Source organism: Haematobia irritans, chromosome 3, assembly GCF_050003625.1.
Source record: "Haematobia irritans isolate KBUSLIRL chromosome 3, ASM5000362v1, whole genome shotgun sequence".
In the NCBI taxonomy this organism is placed as follows: Eukaryota; Metazoa; Arthropoda; class Insecta; order Diptera; family Muscidae; genus Haematobia; species Haematobia irritans.
This window is the reverse complement of record NC_134399.1, coordinates 67,639,497-67,658,738: the sequence shown is the minus strand read 5'-3', so window position 1 is coordinate 67,658,738 and position 19,242 is coordinate 67,639,497. Positions and strand designations below refer to the sequence as shown.

At 32.6% G+C, this 19,242-nt stretch overlaps 1 protein-coding gene across 3 annotated transcripts in view; it reads right to left on the bottom strand.

Annotated features, from left to right (window-relative positions):
- Window positions 1-4,715: 4,715 nt before the first annotated feature.
- The window catches only part of mthl1 (adhesion G-protein coupled receptor methuselah-like 1), an 80,700-nt gene continuing 66,173 nt past the window's right edge, over window positions 4,716-19,242 (bottom strand). For all 3 annotated transcript variants that reach the window (XM_075299295.1, XM_075299296.1, XM_075299297.1), the window contains one exon: window positions 4,716-6,499. The gene's annotated coding sequence lies outside the window, so the exon portion shown is untranslated. The remainder of the gene's footprint in view (window positions 6,500-19,242) is intronic.

Here is a 19,242-nt window from a genome sequence, read left to right as displayed (position 1 = left end):
AACTGGCAGTTAAAGCCTAACGGAGCTACATGAAAATGACCGTCAGCCTTATAACCCTCAAAATAAGTCTTAGCCTTGAAACGTTTTTATCTTTAATCTAAAAATTCAATATTAGAGTTAATTTAAGGACGATTTTTTTAAATCAAAAATGTGTTTCTTTACTTTAAGGAAAATTTGCCTTAGTTTAAAGACATGCAACTTTAATGAAGGGACGTACATTTTCAAAATGTGTGTCCTAAATTTAATGAAAAAAATTTTTGAGGCAAAGATTATAAACCTTCTTTTAATTAAAATTTCATTATTTTAAAGAAATTTGTCCTTAATAGTGTCTAAATTGCGCATCCTAAAATTGAGGTTCCGTAATCTTTAATATCACGTAAATATTTTTTTCAGTGCATGAAGGCTCGTTTAGTGGAAGTTAGTAGAGATCCTACAGTTAAAGTTGGGCCTCCAGATATTCCTCATTATTCGATACATCGGTTAGGGGAACGTTATTTTTGCTTAATGAAACTGTATTTGCCACAACATATTCTTTCAGACATTATCCGGCGTCCGCTAACGCTAATGTAGCAGCATTTAAAGCAACAGACTACTTAGCTACATCTGCTTGCGGAACTTCTACATAAACATCAATTTGGGTATAATTGGGGTTTTGTAGCGGCACGTGAGTAACATAAATTCCAAACAAATATTTTTGTATTTTTGTTTTTTAGTTCTAGAGAGGCTACCTGTATCATGCTTCCATCACTTTCTGGTAAAAAATTCGAAATTTTTAATATGATGAACAAATATGATGTTGTCTGTTCAATGACTTTATGTATACTAAATATTTTTCACAGATGTCATAGCAAACAAACAAAAAATAAGGACTTGTTCACAACAAATGGTCCCTATCGAGACATTTGTATCTTGACGCTCACTTCATACCGGTCTACGTGGTAAAATATAATGACTTAGGAAGAACATCTAAATTTTTTGCTGGGTAATTTTCAATACAAAAAATTCTCAAATTGAAATTAATTTCAATATTTCAAACGTATTAGAGCTGTTGAAAGCTAGTAATTTAAAGGGCAACTTGATTGTTTTATGATGATATGCTTCATTTCCACATTGATATGGTTTTTCATATGCTTTGAAGATAACATTATTGAAAATTACAAGTCAGTGGCAATAATATGCCAATCAATTTTAATTCCTTCATAGTAAATGATCAAGGAATTAAAATTGATTTTAATTTCATGACAAGACAAGTGGTCGCCTACCGACAATCGCTGTGGTTGTGTTTACATATCAAATTAAAAAGTAAAAAACCTTTAATCGTTTTGATCGTTTACAGGATGCCACAGATACGGCCAACGGCCAGCCTTTTTAATCTTAATCATCCACAGAGATTTTACAAATTCTTATATAAATTTTGCCTTGTTTGTTTTAGTCATTAGGCATGAAATCCTTCTGGATTTAATATTAAATGAAGTTGACATGTTAAATCGTGTGGATAGCTTAATGATTTCAAAAATGAATACATCATTTGGCGCTTCGTGGAAGATAACATAAATGAGCTAACATACATTTATACAACGAAGGAACACAACAAGACAATGGAAGAACACTGGTGCAGTGTTATTGATGACGATAATATTAATGCCACATTTCATAATGTCTGTTTAAAATTTATGTTCAAAGTTAGAAAAGCATTTACTTTGCCTTCTAATTCATCATAGTATCGAAAAAATTGTCGATACGATTAAAAGTTTGAATCACAGCACCATTAGCGTAGCTAGACAATTTTCCTAGGGGGGCTATAGCCCCCCTAGCTAAAACTTTATAGACGGAACTTATAGGTTCAACTAATGTTTTATTTCATAAAATTGAATAAAAAAATAGACATCAAAATAACTCGACAATAATAAAGCAACTAAAAGTACCCTACGGGAAATTGGTGCAAATTGCCACTGACGGACCTATCACAGAACTGGTACCTGTGCTCCAGTTAGTTGCAATTTTCACATTTAGTGAAATAAAATTATCAGAACAACCTTTTGTTCGACATATTTCAAAAGTTTTTTTTTTTATTTCGGGTTCGATTAGGAGCCCAAATTGAAAGAGATTTCTAAGAGTTTGTCCGAGGCTGGTTCCTGAGGACCTGTTTATGGGTTGCTCCTGCTAAATTGTCCCACGACGTGTCCTTTGGGATGAGTCTAAGACGCGTGCTAAAATGTAAGTTTACTCCGTCAATGACAAACCCATGTTAAAGTGGACGGTCCCTTACATACGTTTCGATCAGAACTGGGACTGGTCCATACACACCAGGGACTAGTCCTGTACCAGTTCTGTGGTTGATCCATTTCCCGTAGGGTAGTTCCACACTTTTCCCAGCAAAAAATTGGGAGTTCTAAAGGCACAGCTTTAAAAGCACTTCCAAAAATGTCCTCACAAGGAAGTTAACTATTTTAACTACACAGGAAGTTTTTTACTTCATTTTTTTATATTTTAATGCGTAATTTTAGAATGCATTAAAAATCATAAAAAGTATAAAAATTATTTATTTGGGAAAATATCACAAAATTTTTAATTCACATTCAAAACACTGAATTCAGATCACACCTTAAGAAGTGATGCAAATTCAAATGCAACGGTTGTTGAAACGGTGGACATTCGTTCTATGACAAGTTCATATTACATTCATCGCTTCTCCGCCAATTTTGTACCACTTCCAGACCCAAAAAGAACATTTTCACTTCTTTTTTGGCGACGCTTTTTTGCAGCATTATTAAGATATTAATTTATGAAAGAATAGTTTTAATATCAATTACTATTTTTTATTCAACTAAATCATAAGTTCAACCACAGCTTTATTTCATAAATATCAGACTTCTACCACAACCCAAGTAATTCGATTGTGCATGAAAGTCTTTAGTGAAACTTTGTGCGTTGTACGAATATATACTTGTTTAATTTTTATAAAAATGTAAAATCGTAAATAGGTTTTCAAATTCTGGGGGGGGGCTAAAATTTTTCTGGGGGGGTCTAAGCCCCCTCCCCAGAGGCCTTCCTACGCTTATGCACAGCACTCGAACGAAATTTGAAATTTCACGCAGCGATTTTTTGAGTTATATCGTTTTTTCGTAGGCGACTTTCGTTGTCAGCATAATAATTATTTTGTATTTGGAAACACCGATGATGCAATGCAGACCGTAGAGCCTTTTCTGGACATGCCATCTTTTCGGAAGTAGTTGATATAGAGCTGATTCCCTTAAAATTATACTCATTACTATTTGTTGTCAACTCTCATTGAATAGCCAGAAATTTCAAACTTTTTGCCACAATACCGTGAAATATTCTTGGCTCCCAATGACGGCGACCGTTGACAAAGTATTCATTCATTTAAGAGAAATTGTTGAAAATACCTTACTGCCAGTAGGTTGTTTCGGCGAAGATGCTGCTAAGTCTCGGAATAAATTATACAAGACAGATAGAGGACATCATGCCCGCAAGAATAGCCGGAAAAACAATTTCTGATCCAGTTATTTCGTCAATATGGTTAGATAGTCGAATGAAGCAGAGAAGACGCGTCTAACTGCTGCAAGAGGTTTTAGATATGAGTGTGTTTCAGAAGTATCTGATTCACACTACTTGACATCGAGAATTTGCTACAATGTTCCAAATCGTTTAACAAGGAACTTCGTATTCTTAAAGACTGAATTTTCCAGACATAACTATGAATTATTTAATCCCCTTAATGTTTTGTGTAAGAACTTTAATTCGGTCTATTCATTGATTTCTTTAACCGATCCGATTCCTGTCATTAAGGAAATTATTCTTAATTTTAAGAACAGAGTTTATGATCCAAGGGGTGTTGCCTTCTAAATTTCCAGCTGTATTGTAAAAATTTGTTGATCCTGTTCATCCAATTACTGCTACTATTATCCTGTTTTCGCGCCCTTACCATCCATGGTGGCACTTTTTAAGCTTTGTCTGGTTCAATGGGGTCCCTCCCGACCCATCTGCTTATATATATATTGAACCTTATTGAGTACCGCGGACTGACTCGACGAGGTCCCTTCTGACCCATCTTCAATAAATAGCTTGGGAGTCCTTTCTGACTCGCTGTGGTCCTTAGTGACCTATAGGGTCTCTTCTGGCCCACTTGAATTATATTTAATTGAATTGAAAAGATATATTTTGTAATGCCCCGGCTGCTATTAGCCGTGTAAACAAATAAATAAAATCTGTGGAGTTGAAGGACAGTATTTGCAATGCGAAAATAGTTTGGAGATAGGATTAGGCGATATTTTTGAAACTGAATTACACTCCATTAAATTATATACATTCAAAATAAATAATAAATCGCAAAAGTGGGTTAAAAATTTATAAATTGCAAAATTTAATTTAATTTAATGTAAACTTTTGTCATAGCTTATCTTTACATAACCCCCCAAATCAAATTTAAATATCTTTTCAGTTTAATTGTTATTAATTTTTGCCACAAAAATGGGTCAAATTACCCATAGTGGATTGCGATCGCCCCTTTTTTAAATTTTCAATTCAAGTATCTATGGAAAGGTTAATTGCAGTCGAAGTATCTTGCATATTCAATGGAGAATATAAATATAGGGATATGTATATATATTTAGCTAAGTAGCTATTTTTTAAATCCCTTTTAATGTGTACAATATATTCTATAATAAAAGATAGTTCTTATAAAAAAATTAGAATTGCATTGTAGTTTTGACATAAATTATTGGACATGCCTTGTTTATTATATTTATATTCTTATATTATATAGAATTATGAGAGGGAATGAGTTTGCAATATATACATAAATTATAAATTAACTAAAAAATTAAATAAAATTAAAAATATAATACATTTCTATTTTAAAAATAAAATTAAAAGATAGAGAGAGAAGTTCAGTCATTATTGTATGTTAGTGATGTGAAATCTTAAAATGAATGCATGAATTTCTAATGATAGAATGATAAAATTAATATATATACATAGTTATAAACAAAAATATAATAAAATCAGTTTCCAAAAAAAGTGAAACAAACAATTCTGAGTCAGTTTACTTATTATATAAAAAAAATTATACAACAGACATTAAAAATCTAAAAAAGCGAAAAAGAAGCCTTATAAGACTAAACAACAAGACCTTGATTTTTTTCTTTATTCCTGGACGCAAAACAATCCCGCCGCATTAGCTATGGGTTTGTGTGAAAATGTATGAAGTTGGTTTTATTGAGTCAATAATTGTTTGTCTGATGTGGTTGGTGACTGAATGACGGTGTATTTTGGGAGAATATAGTAGAATGGTTTGCCGGCATCCCCATATGGAATGGGATGAGTACGGGATCCAAAGACGGACTGTGAATGGTTGGTTGGCTGGCTGCCTGGCCGCTAACATCTTGGTTTATTTTAACTTTGTGTTTTGTTTTGCTCCGGCGGTTGCAATGAAAAACTTAATTAAAATCAAATCACATCACAATTCAAAGCATTGATTTCAAACTGAATTGATGAAGACAAAAAAGTGCCACAGACAGCCAGCGAAATTCCTTTCTTTGCCACCAGATTGTGAGTTGGGCGACGTTATTCACTATCACTTGGGTCTTGGGGGCTATTCGATGATTATTATGCGATGACTCTGCTGTATGATTGTTGTGCGTCCCCCATTGTCTTGGACTGGGCGGCTGGGATTGTTCTTCGTTCAGGGGGTCGTTGTTGCATTTGTTAATTTACAAAATCAGCTGCCGCCTTAATACAATGAATGAAGAAGATATGATAGTGCGTTTGTTTGCTTAGCGATTTCAATTGTCTTCAATTTCATCCATAAATCATAATTCAGTTCTCAACACGGGCGAAAGAACCATTTAAATGTCAACGATTAATCGCCCCTTAGTATTTGGTCAGACGATTTCAAATTGAAATCAGAGAGGTTAATAATTGGGGTTTTGGAATTGAATTCATCTCTTAAGTATTGGACAATTACAAAATACTGTTCACAATTATAGGCTATAGTAACTTAATATCTCGTTCATATGTATGTAGAAATAAAAAACTTATTGTTAAATATGTATGTAAAAAAATTAAAAAGCAAAATATTCCAAGATATAAAATCTGCAATTTCATAGAGAATGGTGCTGATGATGATCATTCATTCACCATCAGATTATGATTGGCAACATCACAGTCATTATGTTCTGCGAGATTTTTTTTCTGTGATAAAATCTCATCAATGTTGTTCGAAATTCGTAGTTGTTTTCAAATCATGACGATGCAATTGTTGTTTTTTCCCCTTGTTATGTGGATGATCCTTAACTTTATCTTCGATGTAATTGCTGATAATCTTCTGGCGATTTATTTCTTCTTGTTGCGTTTGTTTTTTTGTTTGGTTTATGGTCAAAGCATGATTGAAGATGAGCTGCTCTTAAGTTGAACGAAATAATTTAGTTGATTTGCCATGTCATTGTCTGCAAAAATTCTTTCCAATAATTACGCTAGCCTGCAAAGAAACGGAAGCATGATGAAAGAAAAAAACATTAATACAATTTCTTTATTGAAGCTAATAAAAAACAGTAAAGAGAGAAAAATAATATTAAATTTAAACATAAAAATAATCTTCACATATGAGACATTCAATGCGCAACAACAGAAATATAAAAACTGGCAATTAAATGTTGTTGTTATAAAATTTAACCTTCGACAAGCAATGTGGAATATCTATTTGGTCTATATATATAAACATGCACGAGAACATGATCATAAAATTTTGATTACTGCAAATATAACATAATAAAAATATATATTTATATATTCCTTAATGCCCGCAATTGTTGGTGAACCGACTAAAACCAGTTCAAGCAATTCGTGTTAACAATTTTCGTAGGATTACACTATAAAACAAGTACAAATATTTCATCACTCTATAGCCGTAGTGGCAGTGTTTTTTGAACCTTCCCCCTAAGTTTGTGTTTAATTGTTTTTCCAAAAATCACCAACAATTTTTAGTGATTTTCCAAACTTTTTGGGCAAAACAATCGTGTAGAGATACATTTTAGAAATTCAATATTTCGAAGAAATATAATAATACGTTATGTATTTAAATTAAAAAAAACGGCTTAAAAATAATTTATATCTCATAAATATTTTAAGCCAAATTAATTAAAAAATTCAAAATCCTACTTTTCCAATTTTGTAAATGTCGAAAATCGTTTAAAAAAATCAAAAGTCGGCGTTTACAATTTTGAGAAAGTCTAAATGTCGAATTTTGATTATCATTATAAAAAAAAAAAAAAACAGAAAAAAACTTAGACTTCCGTAATGCGTCAGTTTTTAATTTTTAACGACATAGGAAAGTTTGAAAATTGAAAGGTTGCATACTTAAATTTTAGATCACGCAATTTACACAATATTAAGGACAAATTTCTTTAAAATAAAGAAACTTTAATTAAAAGAAAATTTATAATCTTTGATTTAATAATTTGTTTTGCAAGAATCTTTGAAATTCGCGTCCCTCTGCCAAAGTCGCATGTCTTAAAAATTTTTAATTTAAAGAAATGATCTTTAAACTAAGTGCTATCTTTTGGATTAAAGATAAAAAAGCTTCAAATGTAGGCTAAGGCTTAAGGATTTTTCATTTTTGGTTTAGTTTTTTTTTTTGGTTTTGGAATTAAGAAAAAATTTTTTACTTTGAAGTATCTGTTCTAATTCGGATTTTTAAACTGAAATATATTTGTACACGAATAACTTTGTTAATATATCGCAAAAAGAAAATGAAAATTCGATTCGATAGAACCGACTAAAACCAATTCAAGTTCTATTTCCAAATTTTAATTTTATGGAGACTAGATTTAAAGAAAGGTAACTCCCGCAAAGCTGTCTTTATTGTAAAGAAGCATAATCTTTTGCTCGGAATCAATACCAAAATCATTAAGGAAAAGTCAAAATGTTTGGATCCGAGTAAACTTTTTTTGAGTGTACGAAATTCTTCCTTTTCGTAAAATAAAAAATTGACTAGAAGTAATGAAATCATCGGCCCCAAATCATTATCACATTAATCACGCTTATACTATTTTTGAGAACTGTAGGAAAATGTGCTTCTGCTTAACTTTATACATACGTTTAGTTTATGACATTTTAGTCATACTTGGAATAAAGAAAATTTCATTGGGCTGGGAAAAAACTTAAAAATAGCAAGTATATACGGCCGTAAGTTCGGCCAGGCCGAAGCTTATGTACCCTCCACCATGGATTGCGTAGAAACTTCTACTGAAGACTGTCATCCACAACCGCATTACTTGGGTTGCGGTAACACTTGCCGATGGCAAGGTATCTTAAAACTACCTAACACCGTAATATATACCACATAGTTCATACGTGGTATATATTAAACTAAAAAAGGCAGATGAAATACGTATATAATTAAGTTTAAAGTTTCTATAGAAATAAAATTTTGACAAAATAAAATTTTGACAACATTTTCTACAGAAGTAAAATTTGGAAAAAATTTTCTATAGAAATAAAATTTGGAAAACAATTTTCTATAGAAATAAAATTTTGACAAAATTTTTTATAGAAATAAAATTTTGACAAAATTTTCTATAGAAATAAAATTTTGACAAAATTTTCTATAGAAATAAAATTTTGACAAAATTTTCTATAGAAATAAAATTTTGACAAAATTTTATATAGAAATAAAATTTTCTATAGAAGTAACATTTTGACAATGTTTTCTATAAAAATAAAATTTTGGTAGATTATTTTTGGCTGGAGTGGCAACCATGATTATGAACCGATATGGACCAATTTTTGTGTGATTGGGGATCGGCTATATATAACTATAGACCGATATGGACCAATATTGGCATGGTTATTAGCGGCCTTATACTAACACCACGTTGCAAATTTCAACCGGATCGAATGAATTTTGCTCCTCCAAGAGGCTCCGGAGGACAAATCTGGGGATCGATTTATATGGGGGCTATATATAATTATGGGCCGATATGGACCAATTTTTGCATGGTCATTAGAGAACATATACCAACACCATGTACCAAATTTCAGCCGGATCGAATGAAATTTGCTTTTCTTAGAGGCTCCGCAAGCCAAATCGGGGGATCGGTTTATATGGGGGCTATATATAATTATGGACCGATGTGGACGAATTTTTGCATGGTTGTTAGAGACCATATACTAACACCTTGTACCAAATTTCAGCCGGAGCGGATAAAATTTGGTTCTCTTAGAGGCTCCGCAAGCCAAATCGGGGGATCGGTTTATATGGGGGCTATATATAATTATGGACCGATGTGGACCAATTTTTGCATGGTTGTTAGAGACCATATACTAACACCTTGTACCAAATTTCCCGGATCGGATGAAATTTGCTTCTCTTAAAGCAATCGCAAGCCAAATTTGGGGGTCCGTTTATATGTCCGTTTATATGGGGGCTATACGTAAAAGTTGACCGATATGGCCCATTTGCAATACCATCCGACCTACATCAATAACAACTACTTGTGCCAAGTTTCAAGTCGATAGCTTGTTTCGTTCGGAAGTTAGCGTGATTTCAACAGACGGACGGACATGCTCAGTTCGACTCAGAATTTCACCACGACCCAGAATAAATATACTTTATGGGCAATTCTTCGGTGTGTTACAAACGGAATGACAAAGTTAATATACCCCCATCCTATGGTGGAGAATATCCATAAGGAAATTTTACCGTGACAACCTATTTTTTTTTGTGTAGTCGTCAATATGAAAATCGATAAGTTTAATTTACCCAGCAAAATCTATAAATAGTTGAGGTGAAAAACTCATTACCCAAAAAGTATTAAAAGTGCCCAAAAAGAAACATTGGGTAGTTAGATTTTTAGGAGTATTTCAACGCAAGTTTTTTTTTTGCCAAATTTGATATTGAGCACTTTTTTGAATGGCCTTAGCTCGAAAACTTCCATCTTCAGGATCGAAACAGCAATAATGTCGAAAAAATTACTACTCTTATCCCCGAACCATTGAAAATTTTACCAAACAATCAAGGGAAGAAATGTAGACTATAAAATTATGAACAACTTTCTAGTATATAACAATTTCATACGACTTTTTTTTCTAAAAAGTTAAAAATTTTGTTAAATCTTTTTATTCAGTCGTTACTGAGTTAATAAAAATGCATAAAATCAAATTTTTGTCCGGCAGTTTCATTTTGGGCATTAATGGGTTAAATGAATGTCAAATTCTTTGGATCCCGGAGTGATATCATAGACATAATATTGTTTATTCTAAAAAAGTGTGAATGAAAAATTTCTCCTTTAAGATGATAAATTTTATTTAAAATACAATGAATCACCACATCGATTATATAAATTGTGCTATTTTTAGGTATATTTTGATGACGCTACATAACAAAATCAATTGCTAAAATTTGCTAAAATCTTTGTTAATTGTTTCGAATTATTGGGAATTGTGAAAATTGGTTTCTATATTGGTCGATTTAGTTGAATCGTTTGTTATTGAAAACAGTGATGAAATTAGCTTTGGAATGTGGTGTTAATTTTCCTGTATTGTTGGTAGCTGATGAGATTTCACTGTGATGCGTTAGACCAGTCGTCCGTATGGTAATAATTTATACTCGTATAAAGACAAAAAGGTGTTAAAATTTATGCGAAAATATTTGAACAAATAAAGAAATTTAAATGCTAACATTTTTCGTTCTGACGTTTAGGTATTGTTATTGTTATTATATTTATTGTTTGGATTGGTTGAAGAATTCTTTCTAAAATTCGTTTTAAACACACTTATTGTTATTAAATAACCTTTTCTGATAAGGTAGGCATGTTTCTTCTCACACTGAAAAAAATTATTTTTTTTTTTAATTTTAATTGCATATAAGGGTGGTTTTCATTGTAATGCCGATAAAAACAGTTAAAACAATTCCTTTAACTACTGATGCGTTTACTATGAAGTCACCCATATGCGGGAGTTTCTGACCATAATGATATGCGTACAATTTAAATTGAGTTTATTTGCCAAAGGCCAATAATAAAAACCGCAACATGTTGCTTATGTTACTCCACTCACATTCGGCCACAATTTAAACTTTGAACAGTCCGAAGATGAAACAAAAACCAAAACAAAATAAAAATCGTTGTTACTAAATTTTAAATTACGCAAGATCTTCCATTAACTGCCGGTGCTAACCGACAACGACGACGCAACCACATTTCCATGCATGCAAAGTTTAATGTGCCTTGCCAAACCCGCATATATGTAGCTGAACTGCTTGCACGTTCTTATTTGGGCGCAGTTCGGTTAAGAATAGACACCACCCGTAGTAGCCGCAAAACTGGTCAATTGAATGCAAAATAAAATGTTAAACCAACCTATGCAAGTTGAAGTCGACAGACTGGACGACAGGTTCCTCAATTTTTGTGAAATATAAGTCAAGAAAAACAATACAATTTTGCATAAAGAAGCAGTTTTGTCGAATTGAATTTTTTATACCTGTTTTCAGTATCTGATTTAAATGGGGTGTAATGCTCAATAGGGAATGTATTTGAGTATTAAAAAAGTCGAACTTTTGATTATTTCGTATTTGAAAAAATCGACTTTGCCATTTATTAGAAAATTTTGAAAGGTCGATTTTTTAAAACTGATTTGTTGTCGGCATGAAAATACCTCCATCACACTCTCCTTTCACTCCAAAGGAACTTTTGCTATTTAATGCAAGAAGAAACCACTATCACTACAATTTTTTTTCAATTAAAATTTTGATTGTATTTGAAAAAACAATAATTTCTATTAAAACATTAAGCCTATTAATTTTCTAATCAAATACAAATCAGTTGTGCACTGAAAAAAATATTGTCGTGAGTCCAAAGATTTCATGCCCTTAAAATACGAATACGAATTTTGCTTAGCAACGAAGACATATTTCTCAGATATAAAGTTTTTTTCTTGTCCACAAGTCGATAGACTTTTCAATGAAGTCGTTTTTTTCCTTATAATTAAGTGATTCGAATTAAAAATGGGTATCATAACATGTTGGCTGATAAGTCCCCGGTCTCACGCATAGATGGCGTCGCTATTATTAAATGCATATTATTTTTATATAGCACCAATCTTCAAATGAATCGTGTCAACATTTGACGTCTGTAAGTCAATTAGTTTGTGAGATAGAGCGTTTTTTGTGAAGCAACTTTTGTTATTGTGAAAAAATGGAAAAAAAGGAATTTCGTGTTTTGATAAAATACTGTTTTTGAAGGGAAAAATACGGTGGAAGCAAAAACTTGGCTTGATAATGAGTTTCCGGACTCTGCCCCAGGGAAATCAACAATAATTGATTGGTATGCAAAATTCAAGCGTGGTGAAATGAGCACGGAGGACGGTGAACGCAGTGGACGCCCGAAAGAGGTGGTTACCGACGAAAACATAAAAAAATCCACAAAATGATTTTGAATGACCGTAAAATGAAGTTGATCGAGATAGTAGAGACCTTAAAGATATCAAAAGAACGTGTTGGTCATATCATTCATCAATATTTGGATATGCGGAAGCTCTGCGCGCGCGCTCATATTTGACCAAAAATTCTGAGCGGTGTTTGCAGCTGTTAACTCATAATTCACCCGAGTTTTCCAGTCGATATGTGAAAATGGATGAAACATGGCTCCATCACTACACTCCTGAGTCCAATCGACAGTCGGCTGAGTGGACAGCGACCGGTGAACCGTCTCCGAAGCGTGGAAAGACTCAAAAGTCCGCTGGCAAAGTAATGGCCTCTGCTTTTTGGGATGCGCATGGAATAATTTTTATCGATTATCTTGAGAAGGGAAAAACCATCAACAGTGACTATTATATGGCGTTATTGGAGCGTTTGAAGGTCGAAATCGCGGCAAAACGGCCCCATATGAAGAAGAAAAAAGTGTTGCTCCACCAAGACAACGCACCGTGCCACAAGTCATTGAGAACGATGACAAAAATTCATGAATTGGGCTTCGACTTGAATCTGGCCCTCAGCGACTTTTACTTGTTCTCAGACCTCAAAAGGATGCTCGCAGGGAAAAAATTTGGCTGCAATGAAGAGGTAATCGCCGAAACTGAGGCCTATTTTGAGGCAAAACCGAAGGAGTACTACCAAAATGGTATCGCCCTTGAAGGGAACTATGTTGAATAATAAAAACGAATGACAAAAAATTTTTTTTCTTTGTTAGACCGGGGACTTATCAGCCAACCTGTTATTCAGTCCATTGTTATACAGCAAATGGCGAACTTCTCCCTTATCAATGAGTGCTGCCCGATTCTATGTTTGGCTAAATGATAAGAGACCTCCTTTTTATATCCTAGACCGAACGGCGTTTCATATTATGGTGAATCCAATTAGAGAGCGTTGAAACACTCACCTCACCAGCATTGCTGAGAGGGGATAACCCTTCGGTGAAAATGTTTTTGGTGTTTTGTCGAAAGTGGTATTGAATCCACGGAACTTTGTATGCGAGGCACGTTGGTACATCTTATGATGACTTTGTCGACAGTTTTATTTACATTGCATTTTACAGTTTTACATAGACAGCTACAAATATCCGACAGCTACAAACCACTTTATCATCTTTTTTATTTAATATTACATTACCACTTTTTCTCAAAGGAGAATCATAATTTTTTCTCAAACAATTTTTACTGAATGTATTCTTTGAACAAGGAAGTATTGTTAAAAAGTGGCACTCACAATAAAAAAGTGACACCTTTTCATAAAGAAAAAGTAACAAATAAAGCATTTATTACAGTATTCTATAAACAGTTATGAAATAACTTTTTTCCAATTTAGATCCTCAATAATCTAACAATCATTTTATATCAATTTAACTGAAAACTATTCCTTGAAATTAAACAAGCAGGAGATTTATCTACTATACAAAAATTTCTTTGCATAATTTTAGGCGGAAAAGAGAAGATTGTTCACAAATATTTGGGATAAAGTGTATTAAAAATATTACAGCGTAAATTAATTTAATTAAAAAGCACAGTTAATTAAAGGCACATATAATCAAACGTTTCACAGAAATGTAATAAGTGTGACATTTACCAACGAAAAAAGTGACACAAACCTATCAATGCTAGAAAAAAGTGGCAAATTTGTCACTAAAGACTGATTGTTATATTAGCTTGAAAATGTTTTTTGAAAGAGAAAATCTTGTCATAAAATCGGATTTATTTGATACAATGACGATGACTTTCGTATTTAGTATATTGTAGTATAATGGTAAGTACTCATAGCTTACTAGTAGATTAGGTTAGGTTAGGTTAAAGTGGCGGCCCGATTAAGTTTCAGGCTCACTTAGACTATTCAGTCCATTGTGATGCCACATTAACTAAAAGTACCTATTACATATGGGCACTTCTAGTTTTAACCGCTGAACCTTCTTGATTATTTTTCTTTGTTGAACCAACCAGATTGTTCCAAAAACATTAACAGACTGCTTAAGTTAACGCCAGTCCGCCAGTAATCTAAAGCTATATGCCACCAAAATTTGCTTACGCCTTACACAAAATGCAGGAGACTCATTCTTAATTGATTCTTTTTCCTCCACATCATAACAGCTCATACAATAGTCATTATACTTCGCGCCAATAGTTTTTGTAAAATCGCCTATCAGGCAGCGACCCGTTATAGCAGATATCAGGAGCGATATCTGACGTCTCGAGAACTCTAGCATATCTAGTGTGTGGTTTAAGTTTAAATGGTGTCATATTTGCTTGGTGCGTTACAACCCAAATGTTCGATGGGAGAATTGCAACTCCCATCGAACATTTGCCATCATAACAGCCTTCTCACGTAGTATGAGCTTGCAGGTAGCCAGGGGCATACCAACAGATTCTAGTTCCTCTGGAATATGTAAGGTAGTCCCTAGCCTCGCAAACTCATCCGCTTCGCAGTTTCCCGGTATGTTCCTATGACCAGCCACCCATATTAGGTGAATATTGTGCTGCTCAGCCATCTCATTGAGAGATTTGCGGCAGTCGACGGCCGTTTTCGAGTTGAGGAACACAGAGTCCAATTTCATTGCAGGTTGACTGCCTGAATATATATTAATGCCAACATTTTTTGGAACATTAGTTCTCAGCCAATTCGCCACCTCTCTTATTGCTAAGGGCGTTTTCGATTCGCAAAAAATATGTTGCCTTGGTGTTACACTACTTTTTCCCTAATTGACATTTCGCCCAAATGATAGTGTAATTCTAAAGTTATTGTTAATTTATAATATTGTTAGGTATAAAGGATCCAAAATCTATGACAGTGTCCTTGATATGTTGCAATCAATTTCGAGAATGTTGCACCTTTTTTTCCAATCGAAATCGCCATAATATTTCAGCCTGAAAACACTACAGTGATTAGGTATCTTTTCGCTATTCGAAGGTCCAGATCTTTAGAACATACACTGAAACCCACTTGTCCATCCAATTTGGAGCCATCAGTGTAGCAATCTATATATCGTTTATTCCCCGGGACCTGTGTGCACCACGCCTTACTGTTGGGAATTAGAGTTTCAAAATTTTTGTCGAAAAGTGGTGTCGCCAAAGTATTATCCACTACGTTAGGCACACCTGGCATTATTTTGGAAACCGAACTGTGGCCGTAACTTTTTTCCATTACTAGTAATGTAAACGATTTTCGTTTCCACAGAAAACTGATTTCACAGAATTTGGGCTAGATACAAGCAAAATATCCCAAAATAAAATATTTTTCTTAAATCTACGGTTCCTTATTCACACTACGTGCCTGATGCTAATCTCAATTATATGTAGACTCTCGTCATAGCTTCACTGCCTTCTTTTTGTTACATTACAAAAATAGTTTGCATGGTAAAGCAAGTAACTCACGCGTGTATGCCAATCGACAGAAGACAGCAGCTGAATTGAAAGTAAAGTGAACCGACAACAAGAACAATAACATCCAAACACGGCGAGAAGATACAAAAGTCATGTAAAGGTAGCAGCCGAGAAAGAGTCCAATGTCTGATAGTATAAAAACTAAACGAAATAAAATAAAGAAAATTAGTTGCTGATATCTTCAACATTTAGTCGAGTAATAAAATGAATTATGGGGAGTACGAGAAAAGTAGCAACGTGCCAAATAGTCAGTTGTTCGTTGGTCATGGTCTGAATGGGCGGATGAATGACTTTGGTTTAATTTACAATTAAAACTAATTAATCTTACTTGTGATAAATTGTCATATGAAGAAAAATGCATCAGAGTATGAATTAACTGTATGTCTAGTCATTTCGCATACACTCCAAAAAAAGTTTACTTGGATCCAGAGATTTCGAAATTCCCTTAAGGATTTTGGTATTGATTCCGAGGCAAAGATGCGACTTCTTTAAAATAAGTATATTTTTTAGCGACCTATCTGGCTTTTAATCTAGGATCGATAAAATTTAAATTTGAATACAGATCTCATTTGTCAAATTTTCATTCACTTTTCGCGGTATATTAATAAGGCAGTTTAAAAATCCAAAAAAGCCGTTATAAACGGCTACTTCAAATTAAAAAATGTTTTAATTTAAAAAAAAAATTTTTAAGCCAAGGATGCTAAATCCTCAAAATAAGTCTTAGCCTATATTGGAAGCGTTTTTATCTTAAATCTAAAGAATTAATTAATTTAAGGACGATTTCCCTAAATCAAAAATGTTTTTCTTTACTTTATGGAAAATTTGCCTTATTTCAAAGACATACGACTTTAACGGTGGGAGGGAAATGTATTTAAAAAATTCTTATTTTGAAAATTAAATTTGTCCTTAATATTTTGTATCCTAAAATTTGGGTTGCGTAATCTTTAATATCACGTAACTATATTTTTTTCAGTGTAGAGAGCAGATGTCTGCTGAGAAAAGGAAAATATTCCAAATTAGATGAGGAAAACAGTGACAAAGTGCCGGTTTTGATCGTGGAATGTAGCGACCTATCTACACTCAAAAAAGGGGGACGCTAATCCTACACTGAAAAAAATATTGTCGTGAGGTCAAAGATTTCATGTCTTTAAAATACGATTTTTGCTTAGCATAGAAGACGAATTTCTCTAATATAAAGTTTTTTTTTTCCTTGTCCAAAAGTCGATAAACTTTTCAATGAAGTTTGGCCTTATAATTGATTTTATTTAAAAATTGGTATCATAACATGTAAGAAAAATTGTTGGGCTATGGTCAAGTTGACTTTAATAATTCAGAAAAATTCTTTAAAATTAATGAAAATGTCTTTAAATTTGTTGTCTTTTTGCATCTTGACTACCCGAGTAAAACTTGAGAGATCTAATTTGATACGATTAGATATAAGCAGATCAAAAAAATGGTAAGATCTAATCATATCTAATTACTAAGGAATTAGATCTGATCAGATCTCAATATTGGCCTAGATCTAATGTCTTAGATATAATCATATCTATCCTTACATATAGTTGGATCTTATGTTAGATCTCGTCACATATGGAATTATATATAATTACATCTTATTCTGTCTCATCATATCTGGGTAAATCTACTTATATCTAAAGAGGCCAATTTTGAGATCTAATCATGTCTAATTAGATCCACCAATTTTTACACGGATACAAAGCAAAAAATCGTTCAAATATAGGACACGTTTTTCAACACTTTATTTTAAAGACGTTTTTACTTGAAACATAGCATAATTTCTACTGGAATTCGAGTCTGAATTAGGAAAATAAAGTTGTCGTTAACTCGTTTTTAAAGGACTGAATTAAAGTACATATGAAGAAAACAGTTGAAAAAACGAAAAATTAAAATTTGCTTCCTAGAACCAAATACACAAAACCCAAATTTAAAAGAGAATTGTGTCTTAAAAGAGTCCTTACTTGTATTCTCCGCTTCTTTGGCTCGGAAGCAATACCAAAATTTTTAGAGTAAAGACAAAATCTTTGGAACCGGGCATGCTTGGTTTTCCAATGCAACTGAACTTTATTTTAGTTTATGAATATTAGTTGGTTTTAGTTAAAGTTTGCCCGATATTCCTTATTTTAATAATTTTTGCTAACTTTAATGACGTGAACTAAAAATAAGAAAAAATTGTTTACAATTTTACTAAAAAATAAAATAATTCATATTTTCCTAAAATGGGAAAAGTTTGCTTAAATTGAGTTCATAAAGGTGTAAATTTTACTAAAATTGTTTCTGTCTTGAACTTCGTACAGCGCTAAAGCCATTTCAACAATTTTTAAATCCAATCTTTTCCTTCAACATATGAAATTTTCTTAAACAACAGAAATAAAATTATTATTTTTAATAAATTTTCTTCAATTTTACAAAAAGTATTAACTTAATCGTAACATGTTGCAATTAAAAAACTATTTTAGTTAAAATTTTCTAAAAAAAACATATTTTCTTTCATGGTAGGTTCACTTTTGTGGATGTAATAAAAAGGCGTATTTTAGTCAGGGCTACACCCAAAAAATTAAACGTTGGGGAAATATTTGTCGCAAACGTTGTTTTTTTGTTATAGTTTTGTGCATATCTTCGTAATGTTGAAACTTTTACACAGAAAAAAGTAAACTGTTTTATAGGAAAAATAAACTACCTCGTGTGAAAAATGAAGTAAATTGTACATTTCAAGTGGAATTCACGAAGAAAAAATTAACGAAAATTAAGGAAAAAATCATTGGCGCCAAATTAGACCATTTAAACTATACAGTAATTCAGTATTACTTTTTTTGGGGATATGTATGACAATTTTCTTCTGCTTTAGTTCATATTAAACTTACAGTTAATATACTTTATAATCACGTTTAGTTCATAAAATATACTTAAAAAAGGAAAATTTCAATGGGATTTAGAAAATTCCGTAAACAATAATAAACTACAAATAAATATTTTTGCAATAAAAATAAGTTAAAATTAGCGTTATCACGAATATACTAGTTGGTTACAAAATGTTTATTGTTGCCATAAATAAAAACATTCTTATTCTAAAACCATAGCCGATTTCGTTTATATCAAGTACTGTTCTTTTCGGGAAAACATATTCCTTTTCCAGCAAATAAGACAAATTTTCATGTTCCGCATTATTGTGCTATGCAATGCTACACATTCAAAATTTACCGAAACTTTTGGACTAGATGTAAAATTACATTATTTGCGTTTTTGTTCCATCCAGAATTGTATTTGGGATATCGTTAGGTAGAAATTAAGCCTCATATGATTGCAACTAGAGTTGTTTGTTTTCTTAAACTGAAGACACTT